Source organism: Notolepis coatsorum, assembly GCF_963971535.1.
Source record: "Notolepis coatsorum genome assembly, chromosome: 11".
NCBI classification, from domain to species: Eukaryota; Metazoa; Chordata; class Actinopteri; order Aulopiformes; family Paralepididae; genus Notolepis; species Notolepis coatsorum.
The window spans coordinates 60,620,635-60,645,298 of record NC_140175.1 but is presented as its reverse complement, the minus strand read 5'-3'; the positions used below and the strand labels follow the sequence as shown (position 1 = coordinate 60,645,298).

Below are 24,664 nucleotides of genomic sequence, written 5' to 3'. Positions count from 1 at the left end.
ATAGATTCCTTACCTCAGATCAGATGTTCTCCAAAAAGATCATTCCAATTCCTGATCGCCATTCCAAAAATCGATCGCTTTTATTGATCCAACGCTACATACTGTACATATGTATTCCACGCTGTTCTGAGGGTCCACAATGAATCCGATCGGCTCGGGTTACATGCCTGAGAAGTAAAATGTGGATTCCGGATTTTTCTTTTCTCATCCATTTTCATTAAGCCCATTCCAAAAGGGTGCATTACCATCTGGGAGACGCTAGGGGGCGGTTTTTTCACATCTGAGCTCCTACAGGGGCTGCATACCAACGGGAGACTCGGTTGATGAAATATGAATTCAGATCGCTAATAAAAAAATAAAACGATAATAAAAGTCGTGGGCATTCAGGCATTGGGCTGATAAAAACGTGATATGACGTTTTGGGCAATAATAAATAATATTAATAATAATTTTTATTTATATAGCGCTTCTCAATGACCCGAAGTCACTGACAGTAGTTAGGAACATAGTAAAAACAAAGAAACAAAACACAAAGAAACAAAAACAAAGAAACAAAAACAAAAGGAACATGAGACCATGGGGGGAACAGGGGAAGACAACATGAGATAGCACAAAAAGACAGAGCGACAGGAGACAGACATCAATCGGGTTGGAGGGGTGGGGTTATGTTATGGGTGGGGGGGTTGAAGGCACGGGAGACCAGGTGTGTTTTGAGGCAAGCTTTGAAGGTGGAGAGTGTAGGGGAGTCTCTGATGGACTGAGGGAGGGAGTTCCAGAGTCAGGGTGCAGTGCGAGAGAAGGCCCGATCACCAACGTTTTTGAGTTTGGATGTCGGGACAGTGAGGGAGGCAGTGGAGGAGGACCGGAGGGAACGGGTGGGGCGGTAGGGAAGAAGGAGATCAGTCAGGTAGGGGGGGGGGGGGGCAGGCTGTGGAGGGCTTTGAAGGTGAGGAGTAGTGTTTTGAAGTTTATGCAGTGTTTGATCGGGAGCCAGTGGAGAGAGTGGAGGACAGGAGTGATGTGTTCACGGGACCGGGTGTTAGTGAGGAGGCGGGCGGCTGAGTTTTGGACCATTTGCAGTTTATGCAGTTTGTTTCTACCGCCATTTTGCACACACTACATCCACAATGTGATTATTGCATTGTTAATTACAGCTATTTATCGTTGTTTCTGCTGCTATTGTTATGTGATTTTTCTGTAATTTCTATAGCTTTTTTTGGGGTCCTATTTCATTGATGCCTACAAGGCAGAGGAGCCAGGACAAAAGAATTTCACTCCTTTAGGCTGTACAGTATGGCTGACGTGATGAACACAAATCTGAATCTAAATCTGAAAAGCAGTGCTACAATTGTGGAGCTCTGTGTGGTCTTTGTGTAAAACGTCTGCGTGTTCTCATCTGTAAGATGTCTGTGGTCTCTGTGTAAAATGTCTGTGGTGGTCTCTGTGTAAAATGTCTGTGGTCTCTGTGTAAAACATCTGTGTGGTCTCTGTGTAAAATGTCTGTGGTCTCGGTGTAAAACATCTGTGTGGTCTCTGTGTAAAACATTTGTGTGGTCTGTGTAAAATGTCTGTGGTCTCTGTGTAAAACATCTCTGTGGTCTCTGTGTAAAATGCCTGTGTGGTCTCTGTAAAATGTCTGTGGTCTCTGTGTAAAATGTCTGTGGTCTCTGTGTAAAATGTCTGTGCATGTTTTCTCTTCCTTTTCTAAGCACTAAATATGTTACATGACTCTAGTGCCCAAAAAGTGTGTGTGAGTGTGTGTGTGGCTGAGATACACACAACAGGGTGTGGTTTGATTGAGATTCAAATAATTTTGTCTCCGCAAAGGGAACATTTCTTGCAACACCACTAGTATCAGTAATGCTAATAATGGACTCCCAGCCAAAATCCAGTCATTTTCACGTTGCTGGTGCAACTAAATGCAACATCTATTGTGTTTTTCTAGCCTGTGATGATGTACGTTCGGCCAGTAAAGACCATGCCGGCACCTTTTTCCCATTGGCTGTATCCCTATACAGTGTGGGACTCTCCTCTCTCATTGGCTGTATGATTATCCCTATACAGTATGGGACTCCCCTCTCTCATTGGCTGTATCCCTATACAGTATGGGACTCCCCTCTATCATTGGCTGTATCCCTATACAGTATGGGACTCCCCTCTCTCATTGGCTGTATCCCTATACAGTATGGGACTCCCCTCTCTCATTGGCTGTATCCCTATACAGGTGGGACTCCTCTCTCCCATTGGCTGTATCAGCAGCTGGAGAGAAAAACCCTCTGGCCAAGGCAGTATTGAGGAACAGGAACAATAAGGACTAGGCTTGGGTGGTATGACGGTATGACGGTATACCAGGGTATTTAGAAATCCCGACGGTATTGAAAATCAATACCGTCCGTCACCGTCAAAATCACAGATGCGCTTCAGTTTCTATAACAGTGAAACAGAGTTTTGAGTGTAGTGCACACACGCGCCAGCAGAGGGCGAGACCGCTCTAGTGGAGCGAGTGGGTCACAACGGTGTTCACGTTTTACGGTAATGTTGCGACAGTGCTGTGAAAATACCGTAAAGCGTTGTGACAAGAGTTGGTGTGTGTTGTTGTGGAGCAACTGTTGGAGCAAGCAAATAATCCGTCTCTTATTATATGTGAACTAAAGAGTACAAGGTTTACACAACAGCCCCCACCGCCTTTTTATTGTATTTGTACCGTCCTGTACTATCCTCTGTCAGCTGTTTATCTCTCTCTGTGAGCTACTGAGCTTGAATAACTAGTGTTAGCTCACGTTAACTAGCGTTAGCTCTGCGGCTAATCTTAGATTACCCTGAACTAAATCAATGACTAGGTTATAAAGCATTCGAGTAGTTTTCACTGCACATAGAAGTAGCCAAACAACGGGAGCATTTCGGGAGCATATGACGGTGCAGGCTTCTACCGGTGCGGGACTACCATTCTGAGAGCTGACGATGATTTGTTTACTTGGTAACACGGGTTGCCCCCCCCCCGCTGATGAAAATGAAAGTCATACCGTCAAATACCGTGCACCGGGGTATTATGTCATAAAGGTTTAGCGGTGTGAAAAAAAGGATACCGCCCAAGCCTAACACTGACCCAATGGAAATAATTTATCGTGCCAAGAGTAAAAGCCTACCAGTTTGTATTCAATGTCTCTTTAAACCAAGAGAAGGAAAGTATAATTTAGGAGGGTTATGTACAAAAGTAAGAACTAATGTAAAAGCTAGATGTGTTTCAATTTTGGGAGTTTTTAGCATTATTTTCTAGCTATGTGGACTTATATTAATAGGATCTATGTCTCTAATTCTCAAATTTCTCAAAGTGAGTCATCTGAAATTTAGCGTATCTGTGACGTCAGAGGTTTCTCATCTGCATAATAACGCCCGCCCCATCTATGCTTGTAGCCAACTGCCAACTGCCAGCTATGCATCTGTAACCGATGGATTACGCTTGCGTTGTGTTCTTGGGTGGTGTGTGGCGGCATTAACCAGGCAGGAGGCAGCACTGGATCTCAGGCTCTTTAATGGCCCTGTGTGACATAGATCCAACATACAAAGGTATTCGATTTGGTGTGCAGTGACTTCCTTCCACCTTCTGACAAAAGATAAGAATGACAAAAAGTCAGCTGTGTGTGTGAATACACGCAATGAGAAACCGCGCGGACACAACAGCGCATCAAGACTAGACTGATATAGAATGGTTCGTGATCTTGGATTCGAACAGGATGTACACAGAATGAGTAGAATATTTAACTGAACATGTAGCCATAAGTAGATAATGTTTAAAGCACAAATTACGACTTTTATCAATGTTTATCAGGCGGAGATTAACAACGTGGCTCACCTCAATTGCATATCCAGAGCAACTGAGTGTGAGCCAGGTGAGATCGCGCATAATGATGTCGTCACGCAATGTCACAATGGTGCGTTTAGCATCCACACCAAACCCCAAAACAACACAGGTGACACCACAGGTAGGAGATCACGGTGGTGCATTCAGCATCCACACCAAAACAACAGGTAGGAGATTCCAACAAAACAATGAAAAAGGGTGTTTTGGCGAAATTCACAAGGGGAACATATTAACCTGTTACATTCACCCCCCCCCGAATTTCACCAAAATCATCCAGCACCAAAGCTGTACTTCCATACCAAGGACGCGCGTAAGACACCGCTCAATTCTGCCCCTCTGGATCAGTCAACACAAAGATCTAATCCCTAAGTTCAGTTGAAAAAAACTATCCATAAAACAGATTAAAAGGCGTTACAGGTTGATCAGACCCCCAACCCTTCAAGAACATAGAGGTGCAGTCTACACCCCATTACACCCGATCCCCAGGCACTCATGCGACAGCGTCCTATCGATCCCATTTACAAATATGTGTATGAAGTGACTTTAAAGCTTTATGCTACACCATGCCTTGCGAGGCGGCAACAGACCCTATTTAACAGGTTTCTGAACCATATTCTCTATGAGCCTATTGACCGGCTTGACCACCCTCCCCGCCCTTGTGACTACCCCACCCGCAATCGGAACTTGGACAGAATCATGCTCGGGCAACCCTGAGACTGGTCTGTCATGTCGGCAGTTAAAGGTTTGAGATAGGTCGGGCTGAGGGCTGTCACGTCTGTGTTCAGAGGTCTGTGGCATGTCCGAGTCGACAACAGGAATAGTCTGTGTCTCTTCAGAGTCAAGTGGACAACTGGCCAGAGTGGAGGCTGTGTCAGTCAGTGCGTCATTAACGTGATCAGAGGGAGGCGAGTCAATGACATCTGCCACTGTGCTTCCATCCTCATTTTGGTCTGAGTCAGACAGGACCCACAATGATGTCCACTCCCTAGAAGACTCGTCGTCCAAGCCACTGAGATCACCAGCATCCGATGAGATGTCTGAATACTGATCCTCCAGTACAGGGGTTCCCAACCTTTTTTCCCCCAGGGACCCCCAAACATCTCTGATGAAATGCCTGGACCCCCCTCCTAATAAAATAACATAAAATAATTTCTTTTTTGTCATTTTAATACTTTTTTTTGTCATTTTAATAACAAACTGCTTATACACAGGCATATGCATCATAATTAGACCCACTATGCTTCTTTGACTTGTGCCTTCAATCAACAAGTCTCATCTTGCACCATATGTGCATCGGCGGCGGGGTCTGCCTCCTCACGAACAATTCCTGGGTTAATCCCGAAGGGGTGCATGTTCTCTCGAACTCGTGTTCCCCGGACATGGAACACCTTTCTATCCTGTGCCGTCCGTTTCACCTCCCGAGGGAGTTCACCGCGGTCATCATGACCGCCGTATATATTCCCCCACACGCGAATACGGGCAAAGCGCTGGGAGAACTACACGATCACCTCAACAGACACCAGATCAAACATCCAGACGCAGCGATGGTAGTGGCCGGCGATTTCAACCAGGCAAACCTGAAGAAAGTGATGCCGTCCTTTTTTCAGCACATCGCTTGCTCCACCAGAGGGAAGAACACACTCGACCACTGTTATTCCCCGTTCAGAGCCGGCTACAAGGCAGTAGCCGCTCCGCCATTAACGGGGTCCTCAAGCTCGAGCGACCACGACTCCATCTTGATATTTCCGGCATATCAACAAAGATCACGTGACGCCGTCGTGTCACGTGAGACAAAGAAGTGGACCGACGAATCAGAGGCCACGCTCCAGGACGTGCTTACAGATACGGATTGGGATATGTTCAAAGGAAGCGCCAGTGACGTCAGCGAGCTCGCAGACACAGTGGTGAGCTACATAACAACAATAGCTGATGGTATTGTCCTCAGGAAAACGGTGCGGGTTTTCCCAAACCAGAAACCGTGGGTGGACAGCACTATTAGAGCAGCTCTGAACTCTCGCACCACCGCCTACAACCTGGGTAGAGAGTCAGGAAACATGGAGGAGTATAAGGCTTCAGTCTATACTCAACGCAAGGCTGTTAAACTTGCTAAGAGGACATATGCTGACAAACTGGAGACACAAATGGCACAAAACGACACAAGAGGATTATGGCAGGGACTGAAGACAATAACTGACTATAAAGTCAGCGCCCCCTCAATGGGGAGCGACGACGCCTCCCTCGCGGACAAGCTCAACACCTTCTACGCTCGGTTTGGTGTAGACAGTGGCGCTGCTGGCTCTCCGGCTAGTGACGTCACTGGCGCGCCGGCTGTTGTAGAGGGGGGGGGGCAACCGCGGGGGGGCGGGGACGCTCTCTCGTTGTCGGAACACAGTGTGAGAAGAGCATTTATGCAGGTGAACACCAGGAAGGCTGCTGGCCCAGATGGCATAACAGGACGCATACTCAAGTCCTGTGCCAACCAGCTGGCCCCAGTGTTCACCGCCATATTTAATCAATCCCTGGCGGAGTCAGTGGTCCCTGCCTGCTTCAAGATGTCTACCATCATCCCTGTACCGAAGAAACCCTCCCCAACATGTCCAAATGACTACAGACCGGTGGCACTCACCTCTGTGGTCATGAAATGTTTCGAGAGGCTGGTCAAGGACCACATTTGTGCCTCCCTCCCCAGTGATATGGACCCTATGCAATTTGCATACAGGACAAACAGGTCCACCGACGACGCGGTCTCCCAGGTACTGCACAGCACCCTCTCGCACCTTGACCGTCAGAAGGGGGGCTATGTGAGACTGTTGTTCATTGACTACAGCTCAGCGTTCAACACCATAGTCCCCACCAGACTGGTGGACAAGCTGATCGAGCTAGGTCTGAGCTCCGCCCTGAGCGCCTGGGTACTGGACTTTCTGAGCGAAAGACCCCAGGCGGTCAGGGTGGGGGGTCAGACCTCCAACACCATCACCCTGAGCATCGGGTCCCCCCAGGGCTGTGTTCTGAGCCCCCTGCTGTACTCACTCTACACACACGATTGTGTGGCCAAGTTCAGCTCCAACTCCATAGTGAAGTTCGCAGACGACACGGTGGTGGTGGGGCTGATCTCAGACAACGACGAGAAGGCCTACCGGGAGGAGGTTGAGGTACTGGAACGCTGGTGCCAGGACAACAGCCTGCTCCTGAACATTGGTAAAACCAAGGAGCTGATCGTGGATTATAGGAGAGGACAGCAGGAGACGCACACACCACTGATGATTAACGGGGCTACCATGGACAGGGTGAGCAGCTTTAAGTACCTGGGGGTCCACATCTCAGAGGACCTGACATGGTCAATACACATAGACACAGTAGTAAAGAAGGCGAAACAGCGCCTCTACCACCTGAGACAGTTAAGGAAGTTCAGAGTATCGGGGAAGATACTCCAGTCCTTCTACTCAGGAGCTGTAGAGAGCATCCTGACCGGAAACATCACTGCCTGGTATGGAAACAGCACGGCACAGGACAAGAAGGCCCTACAGAGAGTGGTGCGCTCAGCCGAGCGTACCACGGGTATTGCACTACCCCCCCCTGCAGGTTCTATACAACAAGAGGTGCAAATCCAGAGCCTGCAGGATAATGAAAGACCCTCACCACCCCAATAACAGCCTGTTCCAGCTGCTGAGGTCAGGCAGACGCCTGCGAACCCCAGCTACTAGGACAGAGCGGCTTAGGCTCAGCTTCTTCCCCCAGGCCATCAGAGCCCTGAACAATGAACATTGAGTGCTCAGAACATTGAACCATCCACACACAAGCACACATGAACACACACACGACACGCACGCTGTGCACGCTCACACACGAGCAGCCACTTAACACTTTAACATGAGCGGGCACACACTCATGTCGCACACACACACACTTATGGCCAAAAGGAAAGGACACTTAAATTAGAATAACAGGAACAGTGTATTGCACTACCAAAGCTAACTAGCATGTCCCATATGCTCTGTAAATAACTATGTACAGATACCGAGATGTCACTCCATGTTACCTGTTACCTGTTTACTGCACAATGTTGTTTTAAAAATTTTTTTATTCTATTATGTTGTACCACTGTATTGCACATCGTTGCGGGCAAGACCACCCGCATTTCATTGTATACCTGTATGCAGTGACAATTACAACTCTTGACTTGACTTGATGTATTTCAAAATGTTGGCCAATATTCAAATCCTGTATTCATCCTCTCAAATCAGGCCCTAATGGTGAACAGTTTGCATTTATGTTGAATGAAGTAAGAATCCACTGCAGTAAAAATATCATCACCTCGAATGGTGGTAGTAAGGTTGACCGGCATGAGAATGTCCTGCTTCAGATCCTCATTTTCGATATACTGCACATAAACGATGAGCACAGCCTCGTCTGTGACAGTTGTAGTTTCATCAAGTTATATGGCAAATGGACCCTTTCTAAGCTTTTCTGACAGCTGCTGCTCGCAATCACTTGACATATTTTTTTTTATCCACTTTTTCTCCCATTTTCTATATTTTCTCCCATCCCAATTTCGTATCATCCAATTCACCCCTCCCCTGTCACGAACGCTGTTTCTTGCCTCCCACAAGCGGGCTGCAATGTGGACTAAGTCATACATAGCACAAGCCCCCTCTGGTACTTGAGGTAACAGCAGTTGCATCTTTTCACCTGCGCAGCTCGATCTCTCAGCTGCCCCCGACACTTCCTGATTCTACTGCGCAGGCGCACCAACCGACCTGTAGGAGTCGCTGTCCACAGCGCCCGATCCCCACCCATCAGTTTCCCACCCCCTAATACGGCCAATGTGTATTAGTATGAACGACCAGCTAAACTGAAAGCAATGTGGAGCGCTGGGCCCAGCATCTCCGCATTCGTGGTGAGCGCCTTGCCCACTACACCACGTAGCCGCCCAATCACTTGACATCTTATCAATTCGGTCTTTCACTACATTGTTCGAGAGTGGTACTGATTTTAGTTTATCCGCCACCTGTGGGCCGCACAGTTTCTAAACCATTTTGATGCAGGCTGGTTTGATGAGCTGCTCGCCAATATTGTGCGGTTTCTTTGCTTTTGCAATTAAAAGCGAACACTCAAAGGAGGCTTCGGTAGCCTTCTGTAAATCACTGCCACCCCTGCTCCACGCTACTCTAACATCAACAGGCTTGTTCGCCTTGAGAGACTGCTCTTTCCTCTGAAAAAAGTCTGGATCCTTCCCAACGGTTTCTGGGTGCTTAGATGCCTGATGTCTCTTCAGCTTGCTGGGCTTCAGGCTCGAGTTTGCCAACTTTTCTCCACAAATCACACACTTAGGTCGTTTGTCTGGTCCCTCAGTGAAGCCCATGGTGATGTAATTTTCGCGATTGCTGTAGGTCCTAACTTTTTTTGCAGATGAGCTGCCGTCATCTCCTTTTCGTTTGTCACACATTTTCGCCTCTGGCGGCTGACTGCAGACGAGCCGAGAAAGTTAACTAGCGTGCTAGGCTAGCTACGGAAAGTGATACAGTCAACTGATTCGCGTTTTAGCGGCTACCCGGTAGCCTACTGTTAACGTTCAAAAATCATGTCTAGATGTTTATTTATTTATCTTTATTTTTTATTGTATTGTAGTGGAGAGACTATTCATGCTTCTGATGATAAAAATATACGAATGAAATATTTCTATCTAAAAAAAAAAAAAAAAAAAAAAGTATAAAAAAAAGAAAAAAAAGAAAAAGAAAACTCAAATCATCTGTGGTCTGGCGGACCCCCTGCGCCCCCTGGCGGACCCCCAGGGGGTCCGCGGACCCCAGGTTGGGAATCACTGCTCCAGTAGATCCCGAACAGGGAGGAAACTGACATCCAACAGCAGGTTCCTGTGGACGACCTTCTGCCGGCCTGAGACATCACTGATTTTGTAGATATGAAACTTGGGGTTTTTCTCGACAACAGTGTACACCACAGGCTCCCACTTATCAGCCAGCTTCCTCTTGCCCCGTTCTCCCTTGTTGGCCAGCAGCACACGATCCCCAACTTGTAGACTGACGCCCTTGACCTTCTTATTGTACTGACCAGCCTGGTGCGCTTGCTCTTTGGCGGTGTGCTGTTGAGCGATTCTGGCAGCCTCAGACAGGTACGTCTGGAGGGTCTTAGAGTAGCTGCTAAAATCCACCACAATGGGATCATGCAGGGCAGACCTGAATACAACGTCCACCGGAAGCCTCGGCACACGCCCAAACATCAGGTGGAACGGCGCATAGCCAGTGGTCTCATGGACGGTCGCGTTGTAGGCAAAGATCAGCGTCTGGATCTGTTGAGGCCATTCTTGCTTGGCTCTGAGAGGGAGTGCTCGCAACATATTCCCCAGGGTGCGATTGAACCGCTCTGTGCCCCCATTGCCCATGTGGTGATAGGCGGTGGTATGAGACTTGGCCACACCAGACAACTGCAGCAGCTCGGACACCAGTTCACTCTCAAAGTTGGCACCCTGGTCTGAGTGAATGCGCTCAGGGAACCCGTAGATACAGAAAACACAGTCCCACAGCTTTCTGGCAATCTGTTTGGCCGTCTGGTTTCTGCATGGGCAGGCATGTGCCATTTTTGTGAAGTGATCAGTTATCACAAGCACGTCAACAGAGTTCTTGTTCTTGCCTTCCGCTGACCAGAAGTCAATGCAGACAAGCTCCATGGGAGCTGAGGTCTTTATGCTCTCCAACGGGGCTCGTGCTGCAGGCTCTGGAGTCTTAGCAAGCACACACCTCTCACAGCACCGAACGTACTCCTTCACATCCCTCTCCATGTTAGACCAGAAGAAACGTTGCCTTGCCAAATGGAGGGTTCTGGCCCGACCTTGGTGTCCTGCCAAATCATGCACTCCCTCCAACGCCTTGTCCATCAGACTTGCCGGCAGCACCAACTGAAGCCTCTTTATCTTGCTTACTGGGTCTCTTGTCTCCCTGTACAAGACACTGTCTCGGACCTTGAGCTTCTCCCAATGTTTCAGCACAGCCAGTGATCTTGCATCTATACCACTTCTCTCCCGCCTGGAAGGACGTCGCTTGCGGACAACGAATGGCAGCACACCGGCGATGGCAGAATCTTGAAGCTGGTGATCCTCCAGCTCACGTAAGGTGAGTGAAGGTAAGGTATCTTGACCAGCAGGTTGCAGCTGCTGTACCTGGTGAACGAGGTAAGTAGTCCTGTTCTCTGCAGTAGCCGTCCAGTCACTGTGATGCAGCAGGGCAGCCCTTACTTCAGAGGAGCCGCAGGAACCAGCCATGTCCGGTGCAGACTCAGATCCCTGGACCACCTGAACATGCTGGATGCTAAGCCTGAAAGCATCCTGCACTCTGCCAGCTTCTTCACCCTCTGCTTCATGCACCAAGCTACTGTAGGGCTCCTGAATGAGACGCCTGCTGATGGAAGAAGTGAAGGGGTCACGGCGGAGTGAGTCTGCAACAACATTCCTTGGACCTGGGATGTATTTCAAGTCGAAGTTGTAGGCAGACAACTTGTCCACCCATCGCTGTTCATAGGCGTCAAGCTTGGGCTTTGTCAGTATGTGGGTGAGTGGGTTGTTGTCAGTCCACACCGTGAAGCCGTGCCCTTTCAGCCAGTGACTGAACTTCTCTGTGACGCTCCACTTCAAGGCCAAAAATTCTAGACGATAGGCGGGATATCTCTGCTGCAACTTGCTGAGGGCTTTGCTGGCAAAGGCAATGGGCCGTGCCTTATCCTCTCCAGCGGGTAGCTGTGACAAGACCCTAGTCCATCCAGAGATGCATCGACAGACAAGATGAAGGGCCTCGAAAAGTCTGGATGAGCCAGCACAGCACAGCTGAGGAGCTCCCTCTTGAGCCTATGAAAGGCTTCCCCACATGCAGGACTCCAATCTGCAGCGGTCAACTTCCTGAACATGCCGGCACTCCTTCCACCACGGCCCTTCCTCTTCTGGCCCCCTGTCAGGGCAAACAGAGGCTTGGCAATGGTGGAGCATCCAGGGATGAAGCTCTGGTAGAAAAATACCATGCCCAAGAAGGACCTAAGCCTCTTCACAGAGGGAGTGCAGCCATCCTCCTCCATTACGGCCTCCCTTGGCATGTTAGAAATCACATCCACCTTGGTTGGATCCACAGCAACACCACTCCGGTCGATTACGTGACCAAGGAACTTGACTGACTCCCGCAGGAGATGACATTTCTTCGGACTCAGCTTGAGATTACTGCCCCTCAGCTTCTGGAAGACCACTCGCAGCCTGCTAAGGGCTTCCTCTTCGGTGGGGCCAAATACAAGGAGGTCATCCAGGTAGCAGAGCAAACTGGTGAAGTTGAGACTGCCAAAGATATCCAACATCATCCGCATAAAGGAAGCTGGACTGTTGCAGAGTCCCTGTGGCATTCTGTTGTACTCATACAGGCCAATAGGTGTAGTGAAGGCAGTGTACTTTTTGTCTTCCTCGCACATGGGGACGTTGTAAAACCCAGAGGTTAGGTCCATTGTGCTGAAGAAGGCATTGCCTCCGAGGGCTGCCAGACAGTCGGCTTGGTGAGGAAGCGGATGGGCATCCTTCAGAGTCCGAGCATTCAGCCATCTGAAATCCGTACAAATCCTCAGCCCACCATCCTTCTTCCAGACCATGACAAGGGGAGATGCATATTCGCTGATGGATTTGCGGATGATGCCCATCTCCTCCATCCCTGTGAGCACCTGCCGGAGATGTTCGTAGTGGGCAGGGGGCACTCTCCTGTATGGCATGCGGAACGGCCGGTCATCGGTCAGGCGGATGCGATGCACAAACCCCTCTGCTTTGCCGCAGTCAAGTGAGTGCCTGGAGAAAATATCCTGATACTCTTCGACAAGCTCAACAAGCTCTTTCTTAGAACAGAAGCTGGCATGGCACGAGTCGATGTCGAGAGCACTCAAACCGAGGGTGGAGAGCCTGTCCCTGAGGTCGGTATCTGTGGCAGCCGGCCTGATACCCTGTCCTGGCCTTCCTGCCTCCATCGTGCAGGAGCCCTGCTGGATGTCTAGGTCTTCCACCGCAAGGCAAGGTGAGACATCAGCGACCTTGGAGTTGCGTTTGAGGGTGACTGGTCTGGGTGAGAGGTTGGTCATCTTCACAGGCACCCACCGATCTCCCCACATTGGCATGATAACCCGCCCAACAAGCACATTTCTCGGTCTGGCCTTAGAGGTGCAAGGCTCCACGATGACCGTGCTGCCTGGAGACACTGGCACATTGCTGGGCAGCCTGCCCCACACCAGGTATTCGCGTTGAGGGAGCAGCGTGACGGGGTAACTTCACAGTGCCGATCCTGTCGGGGGCCTCGTCTCCCCTCCATCTGGTGGTACATGACATCATATCCAAGAACTGCTCATGATCAGGAGGTGAAAGCTTGCCTGCCGCAGATATGAGTTTCCAGTAGGTGTCACTGCCTTTCATGACACTCATTAGGAGCTTGAGAACGTTTGATCCGATGATGAGGTCATCGCGCTGACCTGGGACCACTAGAACAGGGACGAAGCATTTCACTCCGTAGATGGTCAGTGTTAAGTCATATATGCATTTGGGGTGGGTCTGTTTTCCTCCACAGCCAACCAGCATAATCCGTCCTGCTGACTGAGGTTCTCCCACTAGGGCCCCAGCTTCTCTGAGCTTACATTCTGCCTCCTCATTCAGGGTGCAAGCCATGGATCCTGAATCAATCATGCCCTTCAGTCCAACTCTGTCACTCACTGTGACCTGATTGTAGAACAATTCACTGAAAGCTGGCACCTCTGCTGATCTTTGAACCACAACTTGGCATTCTGGCATGGCTGAACAGGTGTTAACATAGAGAAGCTCGAGACTTGACTCATCTTCACTGAGGGTCTGCGGTCCATCCCCCACACTGCCCCTCTCCGAGTGTGGGTGTTCTAGTTTCCCGAAGGCTGATCCCGACTGGGGTCGCCCTGACCTGACTGCCTCTGTCCACGCCTGTTGCAGTCTCTCTTCCAATGACCTGGAGTGAAGCATGAGAGACACAGATTCTCTCTCCTGCAGTGCATGAGCGTGGAGTGGCTGGTATCACCGCAGACCCGGCAGTTCCTCATCTGAAAAGGACCCGGAGCAAACTGTCTTGGCGGGGCCGGTGCATGAGCTGCCACCTGCACATTCTGTTGTGTCATCATGCGACCCAAGAGACTGAATAGAGTACGCATGCCATCTACGTCAACATCTGCAGTGAGGCCCGGAACCGGCTGGCGATGACCTGGCTCAAAACCAGGTTGAGCAGTGGGCACTGGTACCGGGTGAGGGGCTATTAGCACCTGGGGAAGTTGTGGAGTGAGAGCGGCTGTCGGAGCCGGAATTAACTGGGCTGCTGTGGGCGAAAGCTGTGGGGTGAGGGCTGAGACTGATGCCATATCGTATGCTGCCGCAGTTGGGACAGCTGAGAGAAGTGAAGCTGTGCTGACATGCACTGGCGGTGGTCTCTCCATATGCTGTGATATGGCCGTCTGGGTGTGGCTCACTGCATGTATCTGTGGGGCTTGAGAACTGGCTTGGGTGCATGTCCTGAGCTCACGCTGGTGGCTGTCGATGCGCTCCTGAACCTCGCTGGTCGACCACTCTTCAGCCGCCCTGATGCTGAGCCTGTTGAAAAGGACCGGGTCTGGACAGTACTTAATGAACATCATTGACACTTCACATCCTGGATCCTCAACACTACACCCCTGCCTCTTTAGACACTCATCTGCTATATCAATAGCATTGTTCAGTCTAATCCAGTACTCCATCACTCCCTCCCGCTGCAGTGGCTTGGTATTATAGAAGTCAGCCATGGGCATGGAGGAGTAAGATAGCTCACCGAAGTGCTGCTTCAGTATGTCAAATATCAAGTCGGGAGTTTTGATGGGGTCAAGTGTGGGGTTGTGTCATAGCGTAATCCTCACTACATCTTTCGCCCCCCCCCATTAGTTTAGACAATATCTCTTGTGACTGCTGGTGTTTCGGTGTGTTTCTCTTCATAAGATACACCCCCACTACTTCCACCCACTCACGAACGGAGTATTTATCACCGCCATCGCCCCTGAAAATTTGTGGCTCCTTAACATCAGACTGCATGACGAGTTTTACACCCGACAAATTCAACTCAGGAGCTCTCTGCTCCGATTTAGGGCTCTCTGCTGACATGGACCTAGTAACACCCCTGTCACCCTGTAACTGGGTCGCAATCGACTGACCGATCTGACTGGCCAACTCTGAGATGAGAGCACTCAAATCTACATGAGAAGCTGTTTGTGGGATTGGCAATTCATACCGGGGAACCTGGGCACCAGTGGAACAAAACCGTGGGGTTTGCAACCCACCCACCCTAGGCGTTTGGCCCTCATCACCCAAAAACCAACCTCTCCCAAAGCCCACCCCAGAGAAACTCTCTCCTTCAGAAACCCCAGCCCCTTCTGAATTAGCTGCTGGATCCATGACAAATGAAAAATTCACAAAATATACAAAAATATAAATCATACGTACATAAGTACATATATATATATATATATATATATATATATATATATAGTCACACAATATCCAATAATCCAAATTCCAATGTTCCTATTTGACACTTTAAAATAATTATTCTCCTTTCTTCAGTTGTCAACCTTTTCTCCTTTTTTTCTTAACACCTTATCTAATAAAGTATTTGATTTATTCAAAATGCCACACACGGCCGAGAGTGACCAACTTGGAACAAAGGCGAGCTTCAGCTTCCCACAGCGATCGAGACGACATCGATGGCAGATGAATCCGGAAGGTCAGCGGCACCAATGTAACCGATGGATAACGCTTGCGTTGTGTTCTTGTGTGGTGTGTGGCGACATTAACCAGGCAGGAGGCAGCACTGGATCTCAGGCTCTTTAATGGCCCTGTGTGACATAGATCCAACATACAAAGGTATTAGATTTGGTGTGCAGTGACTTCCTTCCACCTTCTGACAAAAGATAAGAATGACAAAACGTCAGCTGTGTGTGTGAATACACGCAATGAGAAACCGCACGGACACAACAGCGCATCAAGACTGATATAGAATGGTTCGTGATCTTGGATTCGAACAGGATGTACACAGAATGAGTAGAATATTTAACTGAACATGTAGCCATAAGTAGATAATGTTTAAAGCACAAATTATGACTTTTATCAATGTTTATCAGGCGGAGATTAACAACGTGGCTCACCTCAATTGCATATCCAGAGCAACTGAGTGTGAGCCAGGTGAGATCGCGCATAATGATGTCGTCACGCAATATCACAATGGTGCGTTCAGCATCCACACCAAACCCCAAAACAACACAGGTGACACCGAGATCACGGTGGTGCATTCAGCATCCACACAAAAAACAACAGGTAGGAGATTCCAACAAAACAATGAAAAAGGGTGTTTTGGCGAAATTCACAACAGGAACATATTAACCTGTTACACATCTATGCTTGTAGCCAACTGCCAACTGCCAGCTATGCATCTATGCTTGTAGCCAACTGCCAGCTATGCATCTATGCTTGTAGCCAACTGCCAACTGCCAGCTATGCATCTATGGTTGTAGCCAACTGCCAGCCACCTGTATTACTCATTAAGAGAGACAGATTGGCCCCTGCGCGTCAATATCTCTCTCTCTCGCTCTCTCGCTCTGTCACTCAAATCGCATTCCGAGTATGGGCGGAGCCCAGCCTCAAAATGGCTTAACATTTTGAGGTAGAAAAATGCTGTTTTTGAGTACTTGATTAACCCTTAGAAGTCAACGGGGCCTATTGCTCCCGTGGGCGGAGAACAAAAGAATTAGAATCTCTCACAAATGCTCAGGAAGTCCCGTTTTTCAAAAATATGTAAAAATAGCACAAAGACAATTTCGAGTGCATAATAGTGTAATCTATATGTATCCTTACTTGCTAAACATAATACGACTTGTAAATATGTTTAATTCTTGCTCAATTGTATAGTTCTAAATATCCCTGTATTCCCCCGAAACTACAACGCGTCACGTACATGCACGCGCGCACACACACACAGCGCATAGGTGTTAATCACTGAGTGATCTAATATGCATATTCTTCAGCGCGAGAGGGGGGGGGTTGTGTTTCCCACTGTCTGTCGTTGATAATATAATCTGAAGAGGTCCTGCATTATTATTATTATCATTCTCGAGAATACACGCGGACCCGACGGAACGTTAACTTATGAATAAAAAGTAGTCTAACATGCTTTTCATCCTCGCCCGTGTATATACCCACGTCGCGCTAAAACATCAACTACTGTATGAGTAGAGACAGAGTGCTTGTGTGTACGAGTTATGATGAGTTATCTCGCAGTTTTCTAGAGTAGAAAGGTGCGCCCAGTAGAGCACACACACACACACACAGAAGGAATTTCTTGTACAGCGAGTTGGGCGTTTTATTTATTTTATCACTTGTAGGCTACCATAGCGAAGGCTCATGGCAGCAACGTTAGTGGTTGAAACGTGATTCGAGAGTGATACCAAGTGGAAGGAAATATATCCTGTCATCAGTGCGTATAGCAGGTATCCTCGAAATTCTCCGCTATCAACTCTGCAAGCTCCTGTCTGTCCGCCTGCTGCTCCAACTGCCTGTGTCTGTCTACTGCTTTGGTCCAATCATATTCAGAGTCCCGTCAGAATCCCGCCCCCCCACCCACAGTCTGCGAATCAGAGGCAGAGTAGGGCGGGTCTTCACGAAATGCGTGTTGTCTCTTTCAACGGGTTGGAGTCAGAGCGAGAGTTGACAGCGCATATACAGGTAGTCTAATCTGCAGGTACTGTAGCGAGTAGCATAGTTTTGCCAGCAGGCAGTTAGTAGAAAAATATGGCATGTTCAAAGATGGCCAGTAAAATAAAAGTCAACAGTGAAAATCGCTGCAATAATAATTCTTTCTTTCTTTCTTTCTTTCTTTCTTTCTTTCTTTCTTTCTTTCTTTCTTTCTTTCTTTCTTTCTTTCTTTCTTTCTTTCTTTCTTTCTTTCTTTCTTTCTTTCTTTCTTTCTTTCTTTCTTTCTTTCTTTCTCTCTCTCTCTCTCTCTCTCTCTCTCATTCTAGAGAAATACAACCACAAATTGTTATTGGTTTGCTTCTTTTTCTTACAGTACTATATATACTGTACTTTACTGTATATACTGTACCATCCACTGTACTGAAACATCTCAATATAAGTAATCATGGTATGCTGCAAAAGGTGATATGGTATGTGATATGGTACAGTACTGTAAATACCATCTCTCTCTCTCTATCTCTCTCTCTCTCTCTCTCTCTCTCTCTCTCTCTCTGGCTTTATTGAGGAAGGGCACACCTCTATCAGCTGAGTAACAATGTTCATCAAAGTGTTGAGTGCTACAGTGTAGGTTAGTATATTAGGACAAGTGCATACCTACATGTATGACCTATATCTATCTACTACTTTTGGATATGAGCATTTTTTCAATACCCAACTATGTAGTGGCCGCTTGTCGCTAGGCTAGGCCTCCTGCTGGGTCCATTCACTGGAATAACAAAGGAATGACTGGGCCTTTGCTCCAGGTGTGAAATGGTTCTAGTGACAATGATCACATTGAATTCTGGGAGTGTAGTTCTCTCATCAGATAGCTGAATGAACTTGGATCTAGTTCAAAGTCCTATACTGAAAAGGTGTTAGGATTTTACCAGAATGTTTGATAGGACATTGATTGAAAACTATCGTCTCAAATTTGACAATTGATGGCTTATTTTGAAGGTATGAATCTGTAATTTTATATTATGTAACAAAAAAAAAGGGGGAAATTCTCAGGAGGAGGAGCTATTTAGGTTAGACTTCTAAGGGTTAAAAATACAAAACAATGAATTCTTTTGGAAATAACCTTACAGATGTGTTCCATAAACTCACAGGAATTGTGTAAAATTGCCCAAATAGTGAAATAGTTCCCCTTTAAGAATTGTAAAGGATAGGCAAGAATAAGCATGTGCTTCAGCCTATTCCTTTTTTCGGTCATTGAGTTTGGATTTTGTGTGTGAACTTACTTTGAATATGTACAAGTGTGTTTTTGATTAGTTGTAAACAAAGACAGAAACTAAACTATTCATTCATTCACCTCCCTCTCCTGGTCTGGGGACCTCAAGGGCTGCTAACGATTTATAGTTATATGAGTACTGGCTAAGCGTCCCGCTCTTACGCCATACTGAGATATACCTCATCTCATGTACCTAGTGTACTTTATCAACGAATAAAAAACAAATACACCCAGCACCTGCCAGGCCCCGCCCTAGTGATGTACTATATAGTACTAGGCGTGGTCACCACTCACTCTTCCACGGAAAATCGTTTCGAAGGAAAAGTTTCCCCAAGGGGACTCAGGGCATGCTAAGAGCGGGACGCTTAGCCAGTACTCATATAACTAGGTTATATACATAACCTATCATTATATACTCGTACTGGCATCGCGTCCCGCTCTTACGCCATACTGAGATATGGGGTAGAGCGGACGTGAGGCCCGACAAATGCACCCCCCGAGGACCCGTAAGCCCACATCAGGGGGGAGGGGAGTCCCGTCACCCCACTCTTCCTAATGAAGAGGGGGCGGCAGTCAACTCCACCCGAACAAGAGGGAACTAGAACCTCTTGAACGCACAGCACAGGCGGAACCACGTGTGACACAACACATTCTGGCCCACACCCACACACTCCTGGAGCAGGAGAGGTCACAGACCTCAGAACCACCTGGGAGACAGAACCCCCGGTCATGTCCATGAGGTAAAACCCACGAGTGGAGTGTGCCCTGACGCCCCCAGGGGGAGCCAGCCCGGCCAACGTGTAGCAAAGGGCAATGCCCTCGCACAACCAATGGGACAGGCGCTGTTTCGACAGTGCCTTACCAGCACGAGAGCCACCGTAACAGACAAAGAGCTGATCGGTAGCCCTGAGGCCCTGAGTACGGCTGAGGTAAACCCCCAAAGCCCGAACCGAACATAACAGGTGAAGGCCCGCCTCCAACTCACTAGCGTGAGGAGGCGGATGAAACGCCTGAACCATAATATCCCTGGAGCGGAAAGAACTCCGGATATTTTTAGGCACGAAGGCAGGATTAGGCCGCAGAGTGGCACCACAATCGGAACGAAAAGACAGGCACTCTGGCCGTACCGAGAGAGCACAAAGCTCACCCACGCGTTTAGCGGAGGTGACGGCCAGCAAGAACACGGTCTTGATCGACAGCTGTTCCAACGGTGCTTGCTCAAGAGGCTCAAACGGGGCCAAGGACAACCGACGAGGACCAATTGAAGATCCCAGCTCGGAGCCAAAGAGTGTTTTACCGGCTTAACGCGTCGAGCGCCAAGCAGGAAACGCCTCACAAGAGGTTGGCTGAACAAAACAACACCCTCAAATCCCTCATGATAAGAGGATATAGCTGCTGCATATACCCTCATCGTCGAGGCCGACAGTCTATCAAGGAGAGACTGAAGATAAATAAGGACAGCATCCATGGGGCAGGACACCGGGTCACTGCCCCCCGCCTTACACCACTCTTGGAACATACGCCACCTATCCGCATAAAGCGCGAGAGTGGAGGGAGCATGCGCATTCCGGATGGTGTCAACCACAGAAGGGTCCATCCTATCCAGACATACCCTCTCACCAGCCAAACCATCAGGGGTTGGCATATCACCGGGGGCTGAACAGCGACCTGTGTGCTTGAGAGAGGGCCCCCGCCGACCAAGGAATAGGCCACGGCGGGGCTACCAGTAGCTGGATCAGGACCGGGAACCACACCGCTGTGCCCCGGTCCGGCGCAACCAGGATCACGGTCCTGCGCTCCCTCCGTATCCGCTCCAACAACTGACTCAACAGATGTGTACACGGTCCCAGACCTGCCTGACTATGTCCAGACGTAATCCCCACCCGTCAGGGTGAGGACTAGTGCACTGCAACCTTGCCCAAGCCCGACGGGGCCCTACCCGACCCGACGGGTTCGGGCTGGGTAGGGCTTTGTTTTTAAATAAATAATTCGGGCTCGGCTTAACCTTAAGTTTCTGTTTCATTTTCGCGTAACGTAGTGCTGTCATCAGAGCGTGAAAGCCTCGTGTCTGAGGAGTCAAGATGTATAGGTTAACAGATAAAATAAGGGAAAGTTGCATTTTTGGAAACATTTGGATGTCTCCCTCCGCAGCCTGCAGGGATAACTCGAGGGGAGCGCGCGGCTCAGGTGGATGATAACTCGAGGGGAGCGCGCGGCTCAGGTGGATGATAACTCGAGGGGAACGCGCGGCTCAGGTGGATGATAACTCGAGGGGAGCGCGCGGCTCAGGTGGATGATAACTCGAGGGGAGCGCGCGGCTCAGGTGGATGATAACTCGAGGGGAGCGCGCGGCTCAGGTGGATGATAACTCGAGGGGAGCGCGCGGCTCAGGTGGATGATGAACAAATTAACCAGACCGAAGCGGCATAGGTTGAAGTTGGAATATAGCCAGTTGGCGAATGTTTTAATTTGTTCTTGGATGTTAACGTTGTTAACGTTGTTCAACGCCTTGCTGACATCAACACAGCGAAGTGGTGAGTTTGATTATTATTATTTGCTGGTGTCTGGGGTGACGTCGCTGCTGCCCTGTTCTGTTGCGCTTTCATTATATAAATGTTGCTCTGCTCGAAATCTGATTTATGTTTTCTGTTTGTTTGTACAGTGACTGAGTAGGCTATTGTGTCGTGTGTGTGTGTGTGTGTGTGTGTGTGTCAAAGAAGATTCCATATAGCCTTCAAATTACGAGTTTTACGAGGCTGACTCGCGCTGGGAAATAGAATTTGCGAAAAAAGGCTATACTGGTTGTTAGTTTTCAGCATGATAATGTGTTATTTAGTTAGACCTATTGGACATTTTCGTTTTTGTTTATTTATTAAGTTAATATATAAACAGTGTTTAGAATATTTAAAACAAAAACATAAAATAATTTTTGGCTATATGTTATAATATATATATTAATGTTTCTTTCGTTTTCACTATCTGTTATTTAGGTAGACCTATTGAACATTTTCGTTTTTGTTTATTTATTAAGTTCATATAAAACCGTGTTTCGAATATTTAAAAAAAAATTAATAATAAATAATAAAAAAAAAATCGGGTTTTCACGCGGGCTAGGGCCTAAAATATTATTTACAGTCGGGCTTATTTTCGGGCAGGGCCTGAAGTTCACGGACTCGGGCTGGGTACGGGCTTCATTTCAAGGCCCTTGCAGACCACTAGTGAGGACCGCCCCGCGACATTACACCTGTACCCACATTCACCCTGCCGGGGATGTGGAGAGCCCTCTGGCCGCGCAGATGGAGAACGCCCATAGCCAGCCGCCCGCCGCCCGGTGCAGACGGGGGGAGCGTACTCCTCCCTGTCTGTCGATATACGACGCTGACGTCGTATTGTCCGTCCTGATCAAACACCGTTTGAGGACCAGAAGGACCGCTTTCAATACCAACACATTGAACGTAGCGCAGACCGGGCAGCATGGCTAGCGAGGGAGGCGTCGGTGAAAAATGTGACGTGTGACAGCCTACTGCCCATGGGGACCCCCTGGTGAGGACCCCAGGCCCTCCACAGGGGCGAGGTCCCCCAGTACTGACACAGGAACCTTAGCCGCTTCCACTTGCCTCTCACCGGGTCTATTTCCATACTGGAAAAGAACCACCTCCGTAACCTCCTCCTGGGGTGAAGAGGAGGCCAAGAGGGACCACGGAATGAGCAGATGCCTTCATACCGAGCAGGCGTATCACGGACAGCGCCGTAACCGTCCTGGGACGGAACCTCCCGAGCGTGTCGCAACACGCTCTGTGAGGGATGCCCATAGCACTCCACCCGTTGACTGGGAAGAGGAGTACTCTACTTCCAGTCTACAGCAACCCCAGGCTGGTAGGAAACCTGCCTGGTATGAGACCTGACGATCCACCTTGACCGCCAAGGACCAGAACGTCGTCAAGGAAGAATACACTTCGTAACCCATGACGACGCAGAGGCCCCAGTGCGGCCTCCACGCACTTGGTGAAGATGCGGGGAGCCAGAGAAAAGCCGAACGGCAGCCCCTGGTACTCATACGCTAACCCTGCAAGGAAGCGTAGGTAAGCCCTAGGACGGAAGATCGGGGATGCGAACATGCATCCTACAGGTCTATGGAGGAGAACCAGACCCCCACCTGACAGTGTTCAACAGGTAGGAGACGATCAAAAAAATGCTGAACCTTCCCATGGGACAGGTCCAACATGGGTCTGACACCCCCCCCTCCCGATTTCTCAGGCACCAGAGAACACCGGGAGGAAAACGCCACGACGATGGCTTGCTTCATCCACAGAGATTGGATCTCGTCGACCAGAGCTGTCACTGCTGGTGACCCTGACAATAGGGTCTGTACCAAACCCGAAAACGGGTGGGGTTGTGTAAATACAAGTCCCCGCCTCAGCGTTCTCTCCATCCACCTCGACATATGGTACTGCCGTAGTCATATGTGATGACACTCCCAACGCACCCGCCGCCATGTGGCGCAGGTCTGCTAGGAACTGTAGATAGGCGGCCCGGTCCCACCCGCTGTGCGTAGCCAACCCTGGACCCGTGCGAGCAGAGCGTTCCGTGTCGGGACATCTGACCCTGACACTACCCACGAGGCAATCACACCCAAGGGGGGACCCCGACAGAAAGGGCCGGTTTGATACGGGGGAAGCTGACATCAGTCTAGGTGACAAAAGCTCCCCCACTGAACACCCCTCCAGAACATGCTGAGGAGTTGTTCTGCAGCCGGACATGCAAGGTGTGAGGCCCCCATGGGTTCCTACACACCGTAGCCCTGCAGTGATATTACTACCACCCAAATCACGCGCGCCTGCGAGACCACTGCCAATCTTTCAGGAGTGGGAGGCACCAACATGATACCCGGCCTGGCGAAGGCGAGGTCGGGGAAGCCCGCACTGTGTGCCTCAAAAAGGTTTCGAGCCCCCCTGCTGACAACACTTGTAGTTTACAGACGTAACACCAGGCTCAACCAAACACAGCTTATGGTGTGGGAGCCGCTTGACAGCACAACATTCTCATGGACAGACCCAGGCTCAGCCATCAACTGGGTGTCAGCCCCTGTCCCCATGAGAAGCGAAACGTGGGGCCGCATGCGCTTCAACGAAGGCTCGCGGCCCGCAGCCAAAGGAAACAAATCAGAGCCCCTTTTCCGCTGATGTTGGGGGAGGGAGTGATCGGAGAGCGGGCTGCTCGCGGCAGGACGGCGACGGCTTGTATATACCAAGCCAAGCTCATCCAACATGGCCAATCCCTCGGCCGCCAAGGCTGTCGGCCTTGTGGACACCTGTCGATTCAACGCCCAGGATACCTCTGGCGGGGGAAAACATGGCCGCCTGTCGAGGGCCTCGCCATAGCCGCTGACGAGGCCGTGCTCTCACCTCTGGCTGCGCGGCGTGAGACGGTGTGGGGCCTAGGACAAATACTGCCCGCGCTCCAGCGGAAGACCAAGATCCTCTGCGGAGAGGGGAGCCCTGAGCGGTTATAGCTTGCGGCTAGGTCAAAGCTAATAACGTCAACAACCTCGCGCGATGTGTCGACGTCGGCTGGCCCTCAAGGCCCCGCCACCAGACACCATTTTTTTATCGAAAAAAACAGCAATTCGAACACAGTTACTAATCGCTGCCAATTCCATACCGTGGCGGTACAGGCTTTAGCAGCCCACCAGCCACTCGCCGGGCCGACCCACCTCATGGCGTCGGCCGGGCGGGGCACTGTTTCAACATGTCAAAAGCAAAGGACTGATGCTAACACG

General features: G+C 49.4%; 1 protein-coding gene across 1 annotated transcript in view; it reads right to left on the bottom strand.

Moving 5' to 3' along the window:
• The window catches only part of LOC311236946 (reticulon-4 receptor-like), a 259,088-nt gene that overhangs the window by 60,116 nt on the left and 174,308 nt on the right, over window positions 1-24,664 (bottom strand). The gene's annotated exons all lie outside the window — the stretch shown is intronic.